Genomic DNA, 15906 nt, shown 5'->3' with positions numbered 1-15906 from the left:
TCTCGGAGTGGCGCCGGTCGTTGCAATGTTGTTACCCACTGAACTTAACCTACAAGCACATTACGGCCGTCCATCATGGCTGCGTAGCAAGCCTTTAGCTAGCGCCCGAGCTACATGGCCGGCCTATACATAAGACACACCTTTACGCCCCCAAACGTACCTTGTTAGCTGCATGCAATACGAGAGGAAATTAGGGACTGGCTGGTGTCTGTGGCTCCTTGTGATAGTGGTGGCGAGGTGAAGGAACAAACCCACTGTAGACTCGCCCTATAGATCTCTACGAGCAGTTCTAGAAGGTTCTGCTATGACATCACTGTGACATCATCAAGCCTCCAGACCGTTCCAGAACGTTCTAGCCAGTTCTAGCCGGGTCTACTATGACATCATACGTAAACTCAACTTAGATTATGGCTGCATCGTGTATCAGTCTGCATCGAAAACGTTATTAAAGAAGTTAGATATAATACAGTATCAGGCGTTAAGACTGTGCTGTGGTGCGATCAGAACAACCCCAGTATCTGCATTGCAAGTGGAAATGAATGAAGCTCCTTTGGAGTTCATACGGAAGCAGATAGCGTTAACGTATTGGGTAAATTTAAAGGGCCATAAGGAGAGTCACCCCACTCAAAAGGTATTATTAGAGTGTCAGGAAAAAGAAAAGAAAGAGTTTAAGAGTTTTGGGTGGACAATAGGGAATGACAGTAGGGAGATAGGGATAGGGGAGATGGAGATAAGCCCGACGGTACCATTGTCTGATGTTCCACCATGGCTGTTTGAGGAGGTGCAGGTAGATTTTCATTTATTGGAAAGAAGGAGGGAAAGAGGTGAGGAAGTGTTGGATAGGTATGAAGTTAGTAGGTATATAGAAAGTAAGTATGGAGAGCAGATTAAAGTATACACTGATGCATCAAAAACAATCAGTGGCAAGGTGGGGGTTGCATTTATAAGCACAGAAGTAGATATCATGGAAAAGGAGAGGGTGAGTGATAAATTGTCGGTATACACGGGTGAGTTAATGGCTATTTTGTTAGCTATTAATTGGGTGGAAACAATTAAACCAAGCAAGGTATTAATAGCGTCAGATTCAAGTAGCGCATTAGTAAGTATAAAGAACATAGAGTCAGAATCAAGGCAGGACATTATTTTAGAAATAGCGCAGGCGATGTTTAGGGTAAGGAGGGTAGGCGCAGATGTGTGTTTCATATGGGTGCCAGCACATATAGGGGTGGAGGGGAATGAACTGGCGGATACATTTGCTAAGGAAGCAGCTAGTAGAGTAGAAGTAAGTAGGGAAGTGAGGTACAGCAAGGCAGAAGTTAAGAGTGTAGTTAAGTATGAAATGAAAAAGAAGTGGCAGGAGGAGTGGGATAGAGGAAGTAAAGGTAGGCAGTTTTATAATATCCAGAGGGCAGTAGGGAAGATGAGAAGTGGGGGTAGGAGTACAAGGGAAGAAGTGATTGTATCAAGAATGAGATTAGGGCACACAGGGCTAAATAGTACACTTAGGTTAATGGGCAAGCATGAGACGGGTAGGTGTGAGTATTGCGGTAGGCAGGAAACAGTGGAGCATGTGTAGTAAGTATAGGGAAGAGAGACAGATCCTAAAAGAAAGGTTAGAGAGAGACCACATCAAGCTGGAGGTAAGAGAAGTGTTGCGACTGAGTTCAGGGAATGTGGGGTATAGGGCAATTTTTAATTTTCTAAATAGTACAGGTTTGAGTGGTAGGATATAGAGTAGTGTAGAATAGGGATTGGCATGTGCATAATCCATCTAGCTCTAAAATCAATTTCAGTAGGTGGCGGTAATGCACCAACACGTTAGTGCCAACCGCCAATAAACATTAGAAGAAGAAGAAGAAGAAGAACTGGGACACAGCAGCAGTTACATTTGTGACGTCATCAAGTATAAAGTCTGGAGCTGCTCCATAGACAATGAATTGGGTGAGATGGTAAAGGTGACACTGAGAACACCCAGGGGGATGTTCTGTGTATACAGCTGCATTTTATCTTTCAGAACTGATAACATGACAATAGAATAAAGCTTATTTGAGTATAAAAACTCAAACCAACATTCTGAGTCCACAAAATCCTTATTCTTGATAACATCATAAGTTTGATGCTTTGGGAGAGAGTAGCTCATGTTCATAAATATTGATTGAACTTTCCTAGGCCATGGAAATAACATATTTGAATTCTTAATTCAGGTGGTGTTCCCCTTTAAACGTATATGAGACAGTGTTGTTGTTTCAATGCTGCTATTTATTTAAAGGGGACATGCATTATAAATGGCTTTTTTCTGTGTTTAGCATGGTTTTATAGTAATACGGATTAGTATCAATGGGTCCATCTCTCTAATTACTAGGGCTGCAACGATTAGTCGACATAAACGACAAAAAATCGTCAACGAGGAATTGTTGCGTCGATTAGTCATTAAAAAAATTAAATAAAAATTATTATAAATTTTTTTTGCACTACCTATCTTTGTGAAAGTGGCTTCTCAGCTCTGGTCCAGCCAGCTGAAGACTTCTTAGCTTAACATAACAGACCGACAGTAAGTTTGGGGGAACTAATAGGATAACTGGGTGTAGCACGGTGGATTATCCCTGCTTCGTGGGAACTGTGTTGCACGGTCACTAGGTAGCGAGACACAGTAGAACTCTGGCTAGCTGCACCTCCGGCTTTGGGGTCAGGAGCGTCAACTGGAGGCTGGCAGTGGGGTGTATGAGGCCCAGGATTTACAAACCTAGTCCGGTACTCTGGTTTTCCTCTCTCTCTCTTGGGCAGTCAGCAGTACTCCCCAACACGCCCTCACTCTCCCCAATTGTCCCCTTAGCACCCCCCCACACCTAATGACCGAATGGTAAATAAATAACTTGGTTCCCCCCGCAAGCAGTACCCTCCCTCATTAACACCAGAAACCTTACAATGGAAAAGGGAAGGTTGAATAGGAAGGGGTTAATAATAGATATATTACCCGCATCAAAGAGTTAGAATTAGACTCAATAAAAGACACACACACCGTGCTCCCGTTCAGGCTGAGTGTTATTATATCATTGGCCTAGTTACAACATAGCTACATCTGGTGATTATTGCACCATGGTTATTGTTACACAATAATTTCAGTCTGCTCATTAGATGATTACACCCTAGGCACCAAGTGCTCTCGTTGTACCCAGACCAAGTGCGGCCCACGTCTGGGCTAGACACAATATCAACATCTTGCTATTTCCGGCATATCAACAGCGATCACGTGACGCCGTCGTGTCACGTGAGACTAAGAAGTGGACCGACGAATCAGAGGCCACGCTCAAGGACGTGCTTGCAGACACGGACTGGGATATGTTCATAGGAAGTGCCAGTGACGTCAGTGAATTAGCAGACATAGTGGTGTGCTACATAACAACAATAGCTGATGGTATTGTCCTCAGGAAAACGGTGCGGATTTTCCCAAACCAGAAACCGTGGGTGGATAGCACTATTAGAGCAGCTCTGAACTCTCGTACCACCGCCTACAACCTGGGTAGAGAGTCAGGAAACATGGAGGAGTATAAGGCTTCAGTCTATACTCTACGCAAAGCAGTCAAACTTGCTAAGAGGACATATGCTGACAAACTGGAGACACAAATGGCACAAAACGACACAAGAGGATTATGGCAGGGACTGAAGTCAATAACTGACTATAAAGTCAGCGCCCCGTCAATGGGGAGCGACGACGCCTCCCTCGCGGACAAGCTCAACACCTTCTACGCTCGGTTTGGTGTAGACAGTGGCGCTGCTGGCTCTCCGGCTAGTGACGTCACTGGCGCGCCGGCTGTTGTGGAGGGGGGGGGGCAACCGCGAGGGGGGGGGGACGCTCTCTCGTTGTCGGAACACAGTGTGAGAAGAGCATTTATGCAGGTGAACACCAGGAAGGCTGCTGGCCCAGATGGCATAACAGGACGTATACTCAAGACCTGTGCCAACCAGCTGGCCCCTGTGTTCACCGTCATATTTAATCAATCACTGGCGGAGTCAGTGGTCCCTGCCTGCTTCAAGAGGTCTACCATCATCCCTGTGCCGAAGAAACCCTCCCCAGCATGTCCAAATGACTACAGACCGGTGGCACTCACCTCTGTGGTCATGAAATGTTTCGAGAGGCTGGTCAAGGACCACATTTGTGCCTCCCTCCCCAGTGATATGGACCCTATGCAATTTGCATACAGGACAAACAGGTCCACCGACGACGCGGTCTCCCAGGTACTGCACAGCACCCTCTCGCACCTTGACCGTCAGAAGGGGGGCTATGTGAGACTGTTGTTCATTGACTACAGCTCAGCGTTCAACACCATAGTCCCCACCAGACTGGTGGACAAGCTGATCGAGCTAGGTCTGAGCTCCGCCCTGAGCGCCTGGGTACTGGACTTTCTGAGCGAAAGACCCCAGGCGGTCAGGGTGGGGGGTCAGACCTCCAACACCATCACCCTGAGCATCGGGTCCCCCCAGGGCTGTGTTCTGAGCCCCCTGCTGTACTCACTCTACACACACGACTGTGTGGCCAAGTTCAGCTCCAACTCCATAGTGAAGTTCGCAGATGACACGGTGGTGGTGGGGCTGATCTCGGACAACGACGAGAAGGCCTACCGGGAGGAGGTGGAGGTACTGGAACGCTGGTGCCAGGACAACAGCCTGCTCCTGAACATTGGCAAAACCAAGGAACTGATCGTGGATTATAGGAGAGGACAGCAGGAGACACACACACCACTGATGATAAACGGGGCTACCGTGGACAGGGTGAGCAGCTTCAAGTACCTGGGGGTCCACATCTCAGAGGACCTGACATGGTCAACACACATAGGCACAGTAGTAAAGAAGGCGAAACAGCGTCTCTACCACCTGAGACAGTTAAGGAAGTTCAGAGTATCGGGGAAGATACTCCAGTCCTTCTACTCAGGAGCTGTAGAGAGCATCCTGACCGGAAACATCACTGCCTGGTATGGAAACAGCACGGCACAGGACAAGAAGGCCCTACAGAAAGTGGTGCGCTCAGCCGAGCGTACCACGGGTATTGCACTACCCCCCCTGCAGGTTCTATACAACAAGAGGTGCAAATCCAGAGCCTGCAGGATAATGAAAGACCCTCACCACCCCAATAACAGCCTGTTTCAGCTGCTGAGGTCAGGCAGACGCCTGCAAATCTCAGCTACTAGGACAGAGCGGTTTAGGCTCAGCTTCTTCCCCCAGGCCATCAGAGCCATGAACAATGTACATTGAGTGCTCAGAACATTGAACTGTCCACACACAAGCACACATGAACACACACACGACACGCACACTGTGCACGCTCACACACGAGCAGCCACTTAACACTTTAACATGAGCGGGCACACACTCATGTCGCACACACGCACACTTATGGCCAAAGGAAAGGTCACTTTAAATTAGAATAACAGGAACAGTGTATTGCACTACCAAAGCTAACTAGCATGTCACACATGCGCTGTAAATAACTATGTACAGATACCGAGATGTCACTCCATGTTACCTGCTATCTGTTACTGCACAATGTTGTTTCTTCTTTTGATTCTATTATATGTACCACTGTATTGCACATCGTTGCGGGCAAGACCACCCGCATTTCATTGTATACCTGTATGCCGTGACAATTAAAACTCTTGACTTGACTTGACTTGACTTCCCTAAGGGTTTACATATACTGCTCTACTCCGTACTATGGGGAAAGAAGGGTGGACATAGGGGAGGAATAATAGGGTTCAATGAATGGGAAAATATTATTACACCAACACGGTATCACACTCAAAAGAAATAATCAGAAAACAAAAGAGTGGGCCCACAAAATACCAGTAAAGTCCTATCTTAATGCCGGCATATATTGTTTGGGGTACCCCTATGGAATGGTAGTAGCAATGTTACTTTCGCCCGCAGGCTGCACCACACTGTGTACTGTATAATAACTCGGGAGCATCAATGCTCATTTGTACTCATCCAAAATGGCCGCCTCGCCACGCCACTGTTGTCCGGGAGGCAAGATGGCGTCGAACGCTCTCGGTGAGGATGTTAGCAGGCGGAGCTGGGCAGAGAGGCAGCGCCGGCTGAGAGCGTGTGCTGAGCGATGACGACCCCTGCTGGACGGGACGAACTCCCGTAAGCTGCAGGCAGCCGGGTGCAGGTCTGATTGAAGTCAGCCGGAGCAGACTGATTGCAGGCAGCCGGGTGCAGATCTGGTTGAAGTCAGCCGGAGCAGACCGGTTGTTGGCCCACGCTCGCCTCGGGGCTCGCACTCTATACCGCACACAGTAGCTACTATAACTCGATTGTTAAGGACTTTGATACTTGGTTAGCCGCACGTTACTTATACCGCACACAGTAACTATTATAACCCGATTGTTAGTGCCTTGCTCTGCACTAATTGTTCACACACTATCGCTGGTACTGCTAGGATATCGTGTCCACTAGCAAGTACCTCCTATCACCCGTTGCTATCTCACGGGGCCCTCTGGCATAACTTCTGCAACAGGGCTCTCCAGAGCCCCCGTCCTTTGCGACTGTTCGTTGTTCAAGTTCACTGCCGAAGAGGTTCTCTTTCCGTCTTCCGCTCCCATATATCACGTTCCATCTCTCTCCAACACTCTCTGTCAGACACCGCCCCCTGCTGGTCCCGCCTACTAGTCACACAGGGAAGGATGTTGATCATGGTCCAGCGATACTGTGTATAGTCCATACTTCAGTCGATAGAAGGAAGAGAAACTCATATCATTGCTCGTGGGAATATCAATGATGTCTTTGTGTACAAAGGGAATATAAAACACCAGTCAGCAGTCCTGAATAATATACAATATTTTCAGACTGCTACATTTCCCCCCACTTTGAACTTGCTAAGTCCTCTGCAAGTTAACAACAACAACAACCAACGCATGCATGAAAACGGTCCTGAGACCAACAGTTTCACACATCGATCGACACTCACACCTTATGCTAACAGTTTCACACACTCCTTCATGAGTTGGACCCACTGTTCAACAAACACACTCTTGAGCACGTAGTCCTGGCGATACCAAGCGGGTAGCCGACCTCTAGTGCTCCTCGGGTCCCGGATCGGTCCGACTCCCCCCTCTTGGATCCCGTGTCCGTCTTCTTGCCCTCCCGGGTAGCAACACGAGAGGAGGTAAGAGGGGTGGAGTCCCCAAGGGGGGGACCATCAGACTCGGAGGAGCTCTGTGCCGGTTCGTGCATCCTCCGGGGGATCCGCGCGTGCTCCCGCCCGCCTCGGGCGGTCTCGTAGGTGTATGTTCCGGGGCCCAAGCCTTCGGGACCACGTCTCGAGCCGGGGCACACCGTATACACTGTTGCCTCCAGCCCTTCACCTTGGCCGCCATCTCTGGCCAGTAATAGCCCCGCCCCATTAACCCTAGTGTCCCGCGTTCGCCCAAATGTCCCCCCAGGACATGTTGAATCTCGTATACGTGCCGCCGCAGCACCCCCGGCACCACCAACTGTAGTCTCTCCTCCCCATCTCAAGGGTCACTAACCCGCCTGAATAGCACCTTATTCTTCAGACGGAACCGTTCCCACTGCCCGTAGAGCTTACGCATGAGTGGGCTCACCTCTTGCAGTTGCACCCCGGTGGGGTGGATCCCCTTCATCACCGCCTCCCGTACGGGCCCCACCTCCAGGTCTTCCACTTGGACTTGCCGTATCTCATCCCAGCTATATCCGCAGTCTCCCTTCTGGACCGCTGTCTGCTTTGCGCCGATCACTGGGACCCCCGGCGGATCGGTCCGCTTCTCTGGGCTCCGGCGAGCACGGACGGGGCCCGGCCGACCCCGCGCAGCCCGGAGCAAGCAAGCCAGAACTTCTTCCGCCGAGATCGTTACATAACCTTCGCTGTTGACTTCCGGCGGCTCCCGTGGGCTCACCTCTTCGGTTGGCCTTGCGACCAGGGCGGAGGCCTGTGACGGCCCGGCCCGCGCTTCGGGCCTCCGGCGGGCATGAACGCCTTCCTCTGGGATCGCTAGAACGTCCCTTGCTGTGTCTACTATCTCTGGTCCTGGTCTCATTGGAATGAGCACCCGGGCACCAGCGCGTCCGCCATGCCGGCCGCCTTGGTGGCGTATCATCCGGCACTTCACCACACTTCCCTCTCCGGCCCCTCGTCTGGCTGCTGTGTGGGTGGCGCCCTGTACTGGTGGGAAGGGAACCTCACCGCCCGGTGCTTCCTTCGGGCGTGGTTCTCCCATCGCGCGGGGGCACTCGCGGCCGATATGGCCGGGCTGTTGACAGGTGTAGCAGATCAGCCTCCCATCCTCATATTTAACAAATCTTTTCAGAAAAGTGGGAGTATTTCATTACAAAAAATAAATAAAAGATTGTTATGATCAGGGCTGAAGTTGAATAAAATATTTATGGAAAAGAAAGTGGGAAATTATTTCAACATAATCTTTTTATGGAGTTTTTCAATTTAGTCCCCTAATAAGAGTATAATACTTTAGTTTTCAGACACAAGGGTTAAATAACAATGGCAGAGGATTTGGATTTAAACACAGTGGAGCTCAGATGATCTGTCCGGAAAAGTATGTTTCTATAACTCTCTCCCATATAACTCTCTCCCATACCCTTAACACCAACCGCTGAAGTGCCCTTGAGCAAGGCACTAAACCCCCAACTGCTCCAGTGGAGTTGCTCAGTGGCCAACAGTGTCAGACTGTGGTTGTACTGGGCAGCTCCCAGGTGTGAATGGAACTGTGTGAATGTGAAGCAGGGCGTAGCTGAAAAAGAGCATCCGTGCTCAGCGAACCTACCCTGGGTAAATAAAGGTTAAAATTAAAAAAAATTAAATAAAAACACTGCAAGAACAGGCTGAAGCAGCAAGTCATTCAAGTAGATGCTGTCCATGGAAGAACAGTGTCCATGAGGGTAAGCCTTGTGCTGTATGAACCAGGGAAACAGTGTGTGCTGGGGTACCCTAAGTTTGACTCTGGTTCGCTTGACTTAAGTTTGGGTCACTTCGGTTCCAAGAACAGGCTGAAGCAGCAAGTCATTCAAGTAGATGCTGTCCATGGAAGAACAGTGTCCATGAGGGTAAGCCTTGTACTGTATGAACCAGGGAAACCGTGTGTCCTGGGGTACCCTAAGTTTGACTCTGGTTCGCTTGACTTAAGTTTGGGTCACTTCAGTTCCTTGAGATGCCTCCCTCCCGGTTTGGCGCATAACGGTCAGCTTGGGGTCAAACTGTCGAGCAGCAGCTGATAGACACAAAAATAAAAAAGTGAGGAAGAGAGGTGAGATGATGTACGATGATAAGAGCACCCCTCACTTCACACAAGTGTGATTTTTTTTTTAATCACTCAATTACTCACTCTGTAGGTCTACAGTAACAAGCTACAGTCAGCATCCAGTTAGACTGGACAGGAAAGAGAAGCAATCGCCTAGCCTGACACCATCTAGGCAATACAATGTGTATCCATGCACCTCTAAAGCTCACCAATTACGTTGTCCATTTCTTATACAGTAGGTTGCACTTTCATCACTTTATTCCAACATAACACTTTTTTAAATTAAATTTAATTTTTTTAATTATATTCATATATGAATCACCAGCAGACAGTCATGCCTCACTACCTACCGAATAAAAAAAAAAAAAAAAAAAAAAAAAAAAAAAAAAAACTAACCCTAACTAACCGTACTGTCATGCACTTGTCCTAATAAACTAATCTACACTGTAGCACTCAACACTTTGATGAACATTGTTGCTCAGCTGATAGAGTTGTGCCCTTCCTGATGGCTTGTCGTACAGAACTTGTAAGTCGCTTTGGATAAAAGCGTCAGCTAAATGACTAAATGTAAATGTAATGTACCTAAACTTAACCTATGGAGTAGTTTGCAGGGGAGGAAGCTCACCAAACATGCAGGCTTGTAGTGTTGTGTGCTTGAATGGCTTCTTGCTTTCTGAACAACGCTTGTCTTTCTTTCCAGCCCAGTTGAACCCACTTGCCAGGGCGTTGGTCATAGCAGTTTTCAACATCAGTCTGATCAGGTTCTCTGAATTGTTGCCTCCTACCAAAGCCAGGCGAGAAATCTAAATCAGAGAGAAGAAAATGAAGGCCTTGCGTTAGAAACAGCATAACATTTATTTTATGAACACAGAGCAACCAACTTGTTTATACAGATGAAGCCTTTAGTTTTCATGGACGCTTTGCCGCGACGCGCGCACGGTGATATCACGTCGTTGAAATTAATTAGGAACCCAGGCTGCTGTTCTATTTTATGCCACCAGGAGGCGCAAAGTCATTAGACGGTCGCTACAATGTCCTACACAGTATATACTGTATAACGATCTGTATATGTTTTGTTGTCTAGAATAAATACCATACCATATGTCTACAGGCGTATATGTGAATAGGCGTTCTAAACCTTTAAATTACAATGACGGCGAATTGAGAAACAGTGGAGGATCCAAGGAAAAGGCTACCATACAGTTTGAGTGAATTCATTTAATACAGTACTGTTTGTGATACAAAAAGTTACCAGAAAAAGAGTGTATATACATTTGACGTACTTGGTCGTGTAAATAACTCATGTATCTTGTATCTTGTAATTAGTGTGTGTGTGTGTTTTAATACAATTCTGAACTCTTGACTTGACTTGAAAATAAAATGATAAAAAAAAAGAACCAGTCTGTTTTAGAAGGAGAATGAGTTTTGTATCTGCAGTATCTGAACCAGCATTCAAAACCATGTATTATTTTGGCCATATAGTGGCGCTGTCAACTAGTCAATACTATCTTTGTAGGAAAGCCCTGTTAATAAGACTACTTTGTTCTGTACTGGCCCTTTAAGAGTTTCTCCTTTTAACGTGAGCAAGCGGGTCTCCGTGTTGCTGTCTGACGATAGGCTTGTTCGAGATGGATTTCGGTTTGCCTCGACTAGTAGACGAGAGTAGCCGAGTGAAGCCGGGGGAGGAGTTAAAAAGGCGGACACTGCCGATTTCACGAGAGCCTCTCGCCTAGTCTCGCATGGCAGCCAGGGAGTTATGAGACGTTTGATTGATTGATTGAAAACTTTATTATGTTATGCGTTATCATCATATCATCATGATAAACTTCAAGCTGTCAGACACACACACACACACATGCGTCGTCTGTTTTGCCTCAATACTGTATATATAATTATGTTTTGCCTCAATATACATAGTATAAATATATATATTGATGCAAAACAGAATTATTCAGCAGTGTGTTGTGTGTGCGTGCGGCCAGGAGCGCGCAACAAGATGGTATACATTATGGTATATGAATAGTATATTCCACTATAGCAGTATATGGTGTGCTGTACATTTGAATCTGATCTAATTTTGCACACGGCCATCGCATTATAATGAGCTGGACAGGTGTGTAATGTGTGTGTGGTGACTGACAACTTTTCTGAGCCAATAGGTGCTTTGCGCGACCGTAGCAAGTTGCTTCCCAGCCGGGAGCAGCCGAGTGAGAGGTACTGTGGAGCCCCGCTCTGAAGGCTGTGCGTGGCTCGCTCCCGCGAGAGTTCCGCGCCTCGCCTCGTCAGATTTTCAGAGCAAGTCGGACAACATTCTAACCGTCACGCAACGCGCTTGGCGAGGCCGTAGTAAAACCTGCGCAGATCTGAGTCCGCCTATCCCATCTCGAACACGCCTATTGTGTTGATAAGCAAAAAACGACCTACGTTTGTGAAAAGGGGCGTTGCTGCGGAACCAATCAAAACGCGTTACAACGTCAGGTGACTTGATTTCTCCCAATGACATTCCTCAAGCTCCAGAACTAGGAAGTAAATGTTGCGACTCGTCTGTTGTCAACAGTGGATTTAGCTCTGCATCGGTAAGCTCCCAATTCATATGCATTACTATTGAAATGCATTTTTACTTAACTTTACAGCATTATTCAAATGTGATAGGAAGTTTCACATTCTTGCTGTGTGTTACACTATGGTATAGCGGTCTGTGTTGTTGCCCGTGACGTTAGAACAGTTTGAGGTGACGTTGTCACAACCGCTACATATGTACAAAATAAATATACTGTCTCATAAATATACTCTTCCAATATATAAATATACATATAAATATATTGTTTTAGATGCTGTTGTCACTATGAATTACAAATGGGGGGCCCTGATGTAAACAAGACAAATGTCTTTCTCTGGTCTGCATCCCCTTAACAATTGTTTGATACTTTTCTGGACTCTTTGTATCATAAACAGTACTGTATTTGCAAATCTGGTATGTCATAATTAAATGTATAGATGTAGCAGTAGGCCTACTGTATCTGTATGTCATGTATGTCATATATGTTATGATGAATTGAAAATGGGGGACCCTGATGTAAACAAGATGAAAGGCTTTCTCTGGTCTGCATCCCCTTAACAATTGTGTGTATTGAGCTGTACTGTACTGTACCCATTCTGCAATCTGTTAATAACGTTTTCAATCAATCAATCAACATTTATAACACAATAACAAGTGTGAAAATAACATGTTATTTATTTGAACAGTCAGAAAAAATAAATAACGCACATCCTCCGTTTGTTGGTGCTGAGCCAAACTGTAAAAACAGTAATACATAAGAACAAAGTGGGGCTCGCAACTCACTTGTAGTTCCAAGGTGATTTTAATAAACAAAAAAGGCAGTAGATGCAACGTTTCGACCTTACCGGTCTTCCTCAAGCATGCCATTGACTGTCCCTTTGAACCTAAACATCTTCTCTTCTGCACTTCTTCACTCAGCTCCAGTGGGCAGGATGGGAAGGCAGAGGAAGAGGGTGGTGACCGGTGAAGCTGCTCCCCTCCAGAGGAAAGAGGAGAATCCTGCTGCCTTGCACCGCAAGGAGAAGAAGAAGAAGGTTGACATGGGCAAAGTGTTCATCAACATCTCCATCGGCCTGTGCATCTTCAGCCTTGTCTGGTTCTTCTATGCCCTCTACATGTGCTCTGCCCTAGCTAAACAGGTGGTGACAATCCACCCCTCACCTCCTGTGCTTGACGCCAACAGCACCATGTCTGGGAAAATGTATGTCGCAATTCATATCTTACAAGAGATGCATTGATGTATGTGCAGGCTATTCTGCCTCCGTCTGATCGTATGTAAAAATCACAAAGTTGGGGATATGGATGGGAATATATTTCACTGATTAAAAGAAAAACCAAAAAAAGAAGCAAAACTCATTCTGTCTCTAGTATTATTTGTTCACGCCAACTGTTTTGGAGATGAGGGTGGAAGGGAAGAAAAACAAAAAATGGTAAAGAGCAAGAATAGTTTGGTTTTCCATTATTGTTGATTAATCATCAATTGTAATGCATAATCTTTACATCTCTTACTTAATTTCTCCATTCAATCCCCAAGTGCCTCCTTTCTGTAGTGTTCGCTGTCTTTCTCAATACCTTTTTTGTTTGTTCATGGTCCAAGTGGATGTAAGAATATTACAATATCACGATGCTGGAAGAAAGTTGGAGCAGCGTGAGGCTGAAGTTGCATTTTCTTTTTCTCAATTCCTGACTTGTGGTGGTACAGTGTCTTCAACACCCATGGGGGTAATTTGGCAGTATGTTTTTATGGGGGGGGGGGGCATTCATTCTGTGTTTATTGTGTCATACTGGGGAATAATATTAATATTATTATGTCCTATTGGGGACATCATTTAAAATTCTGAGCAATTCAATCGTTTTTTTATGGAGAGGACGTCTGACATTAATTGAAAACTGTATTAACAGATTGCAGAATGGGTACAATACAGTACAGCTCAATACACACAATTGTTAAGGGGATGCAGACCAGAGAAAGACTTTCATCTTGTTTACATCAGGGTCCCCCATTTTCAATTCATCATAACATATATGACATACAGATAGACAGTAGGCCTACTGCTACATCTATTGTAACTGAGGGGTACAATTCCCTGACTGTATTGATGTGGGGCGGCGTGGCTCAGGGGTAGAGCGGGGCGTCCAATGATCGAAGGGTTGGTGGTTCGAATCCCGCTCAAGCCCATGTCCATCCCATTGCCGTTGTGTCCTTGGGCAAGACACTTAACCTACTTGCCTCGTATGAATGTGTATATGCATGTGAATGAATGTTGGTGGTGGTCGGAGGGGCCGTAGGCGTTGATTATTCGCCACGCTTCCGTGAGTCTGCCTCAGGGCAGCTCTGGCTGCAATTGTAGCTTACCACCACCGGTATGACTGTGTATGAACGAATAATGGACTCTGTGAAGCGCTCTGAGTCAGAGCAACAGTCAGTCAGAGAAGAGCGCTATATAAATCCAATCCATTATTATTATTATAAGTATGGTATCATTAAACCACTACCGCTTTATGTACTTTAACTACTGGCCACACAGTACATGATATAGATATGATGAACACTTTCCCACCTGATGAAACCAAGTCCACACAAATGTATCCGTCGAATCTTTAATATATAGCAAAGGGTATATACAACGTTCACGTAATGACATTTATGATTTGAATGCACTTGTAAGGCAAATGAGTATTCGTAGGCAAATCAACATTGAATGTCCAATCTCTGGTTACGCAGGAAGCAAGTATACAACCTGGTTCTTTAGGGAACTATAGCGATGGTACTTAATGATTATAGCTGGATACACTAAAGGGGGTCCCGCTGGTTGTAAGTCAGTAGGGGGGGGGGGGGTTAGGAGAGCCGCTGGCGATATCCCATCTGGCCAACGATTTCTTGGGAGAATTCAGAGTGCTGAACACGGTGCCCACAGAACCTTGGTCCACAGATGAATACAGTTGGGCCCTCTTGTAGACGGTAGCTGCCGGTCCACAACGAAGAGACGTGAGGCGACCTCACTCGGGTTAGAGCGCCGTCTCACCTGGACTCCTCTCGGGGGTAGTTCCAACACTTACCAGTGTTGGCTGTTATCCATGGCATAATCAAAGCACCCAAAGCAAGTAGATAATCCAAGCCGTGTAGGGCTCGCCGTCGTCCGGGTAAGGTAATCCAATGTGCAGGTCCACTCGTCCTTGCCCAGAACTCCTCGGATGAAAGCACCACACGTGGTCTGCCCAGCCTGGTTAAGACTCTAGATAACGCGAGGAAAACGATGGGGGTACTGCTCACTTTATAACTCTAACCGAACGATGCACCATACATAATAGACTATTATTAACTTAATAGAAATACGTCCCACTCGACGGTATAGTGCCAAACTATGACAATTCAACTATTAATCCACACGATGTCTCAATGCCATTCTGAGGCCAAGTTGACCATACTGCACCACACGTGTATCGTGGGTGAGGCTTAACGTCTTGCCACTAGGTTGGAGGGTAAAGAACTAAGGGCTAAGGGAAGTTCTACTTTACTTGCGCCATATATATATGCGCTGTGAACAAATAGTACCATTCGTATTTCGGCAGACGTATTCCTACGCGGAACCGGGGCTAGTAACGACATGTTCGTCGGCACGATTGAACTTGAACCAAGGGGCTTGGCTGCTGGCGCCAAGTTCTTGTCCAATGAGAGAATGAAACTATTATGGGCTGTTAGTAGACCAAAGGGATATTCAGTGTATATGTACAAGGAATATACAAGGGATATCAAACGATATACAAATACTATTAAATATATATCCATAAATAAATATATATATTCGGTTTAATCTGATCCTTCACAACAGCCGCCCCCTAATTAGTCCCACCTAATTAGCTAAGCAGAGACAGATTGACCGCACTGTCTACCACTCAAGGTCCGCTGTAAGGGTCAGTCAACTCACAAAGTCATGGGGTCATGGTCATCATCGATAGTGTCTGGGAGTCTGGGCAGTTCTATTAGCCTCGCCACGGGTCGTGTGTAAGTTCGCCCTTGGACGAGCACCTCAGCTGCTCGGACCTTGCCATCGGCACCGGTGATCACTTTGCTTA

The sequence above is a fragment of the Notolepis coatsorum genome (genome assembly GCF_963971535.1).
Source record: "Notolepis coatsorum genome assembly, chromosome: 6".
NCBI classification, from domain to species: Eukaryota; Metazoa; Chordata; class Actinopteri; order Aulopiformes; family Paralepididae; genus Notolepis; species Notolepis coatsorum.
This window is presented reverse-complemented; position numbering follows the sequence as displayed.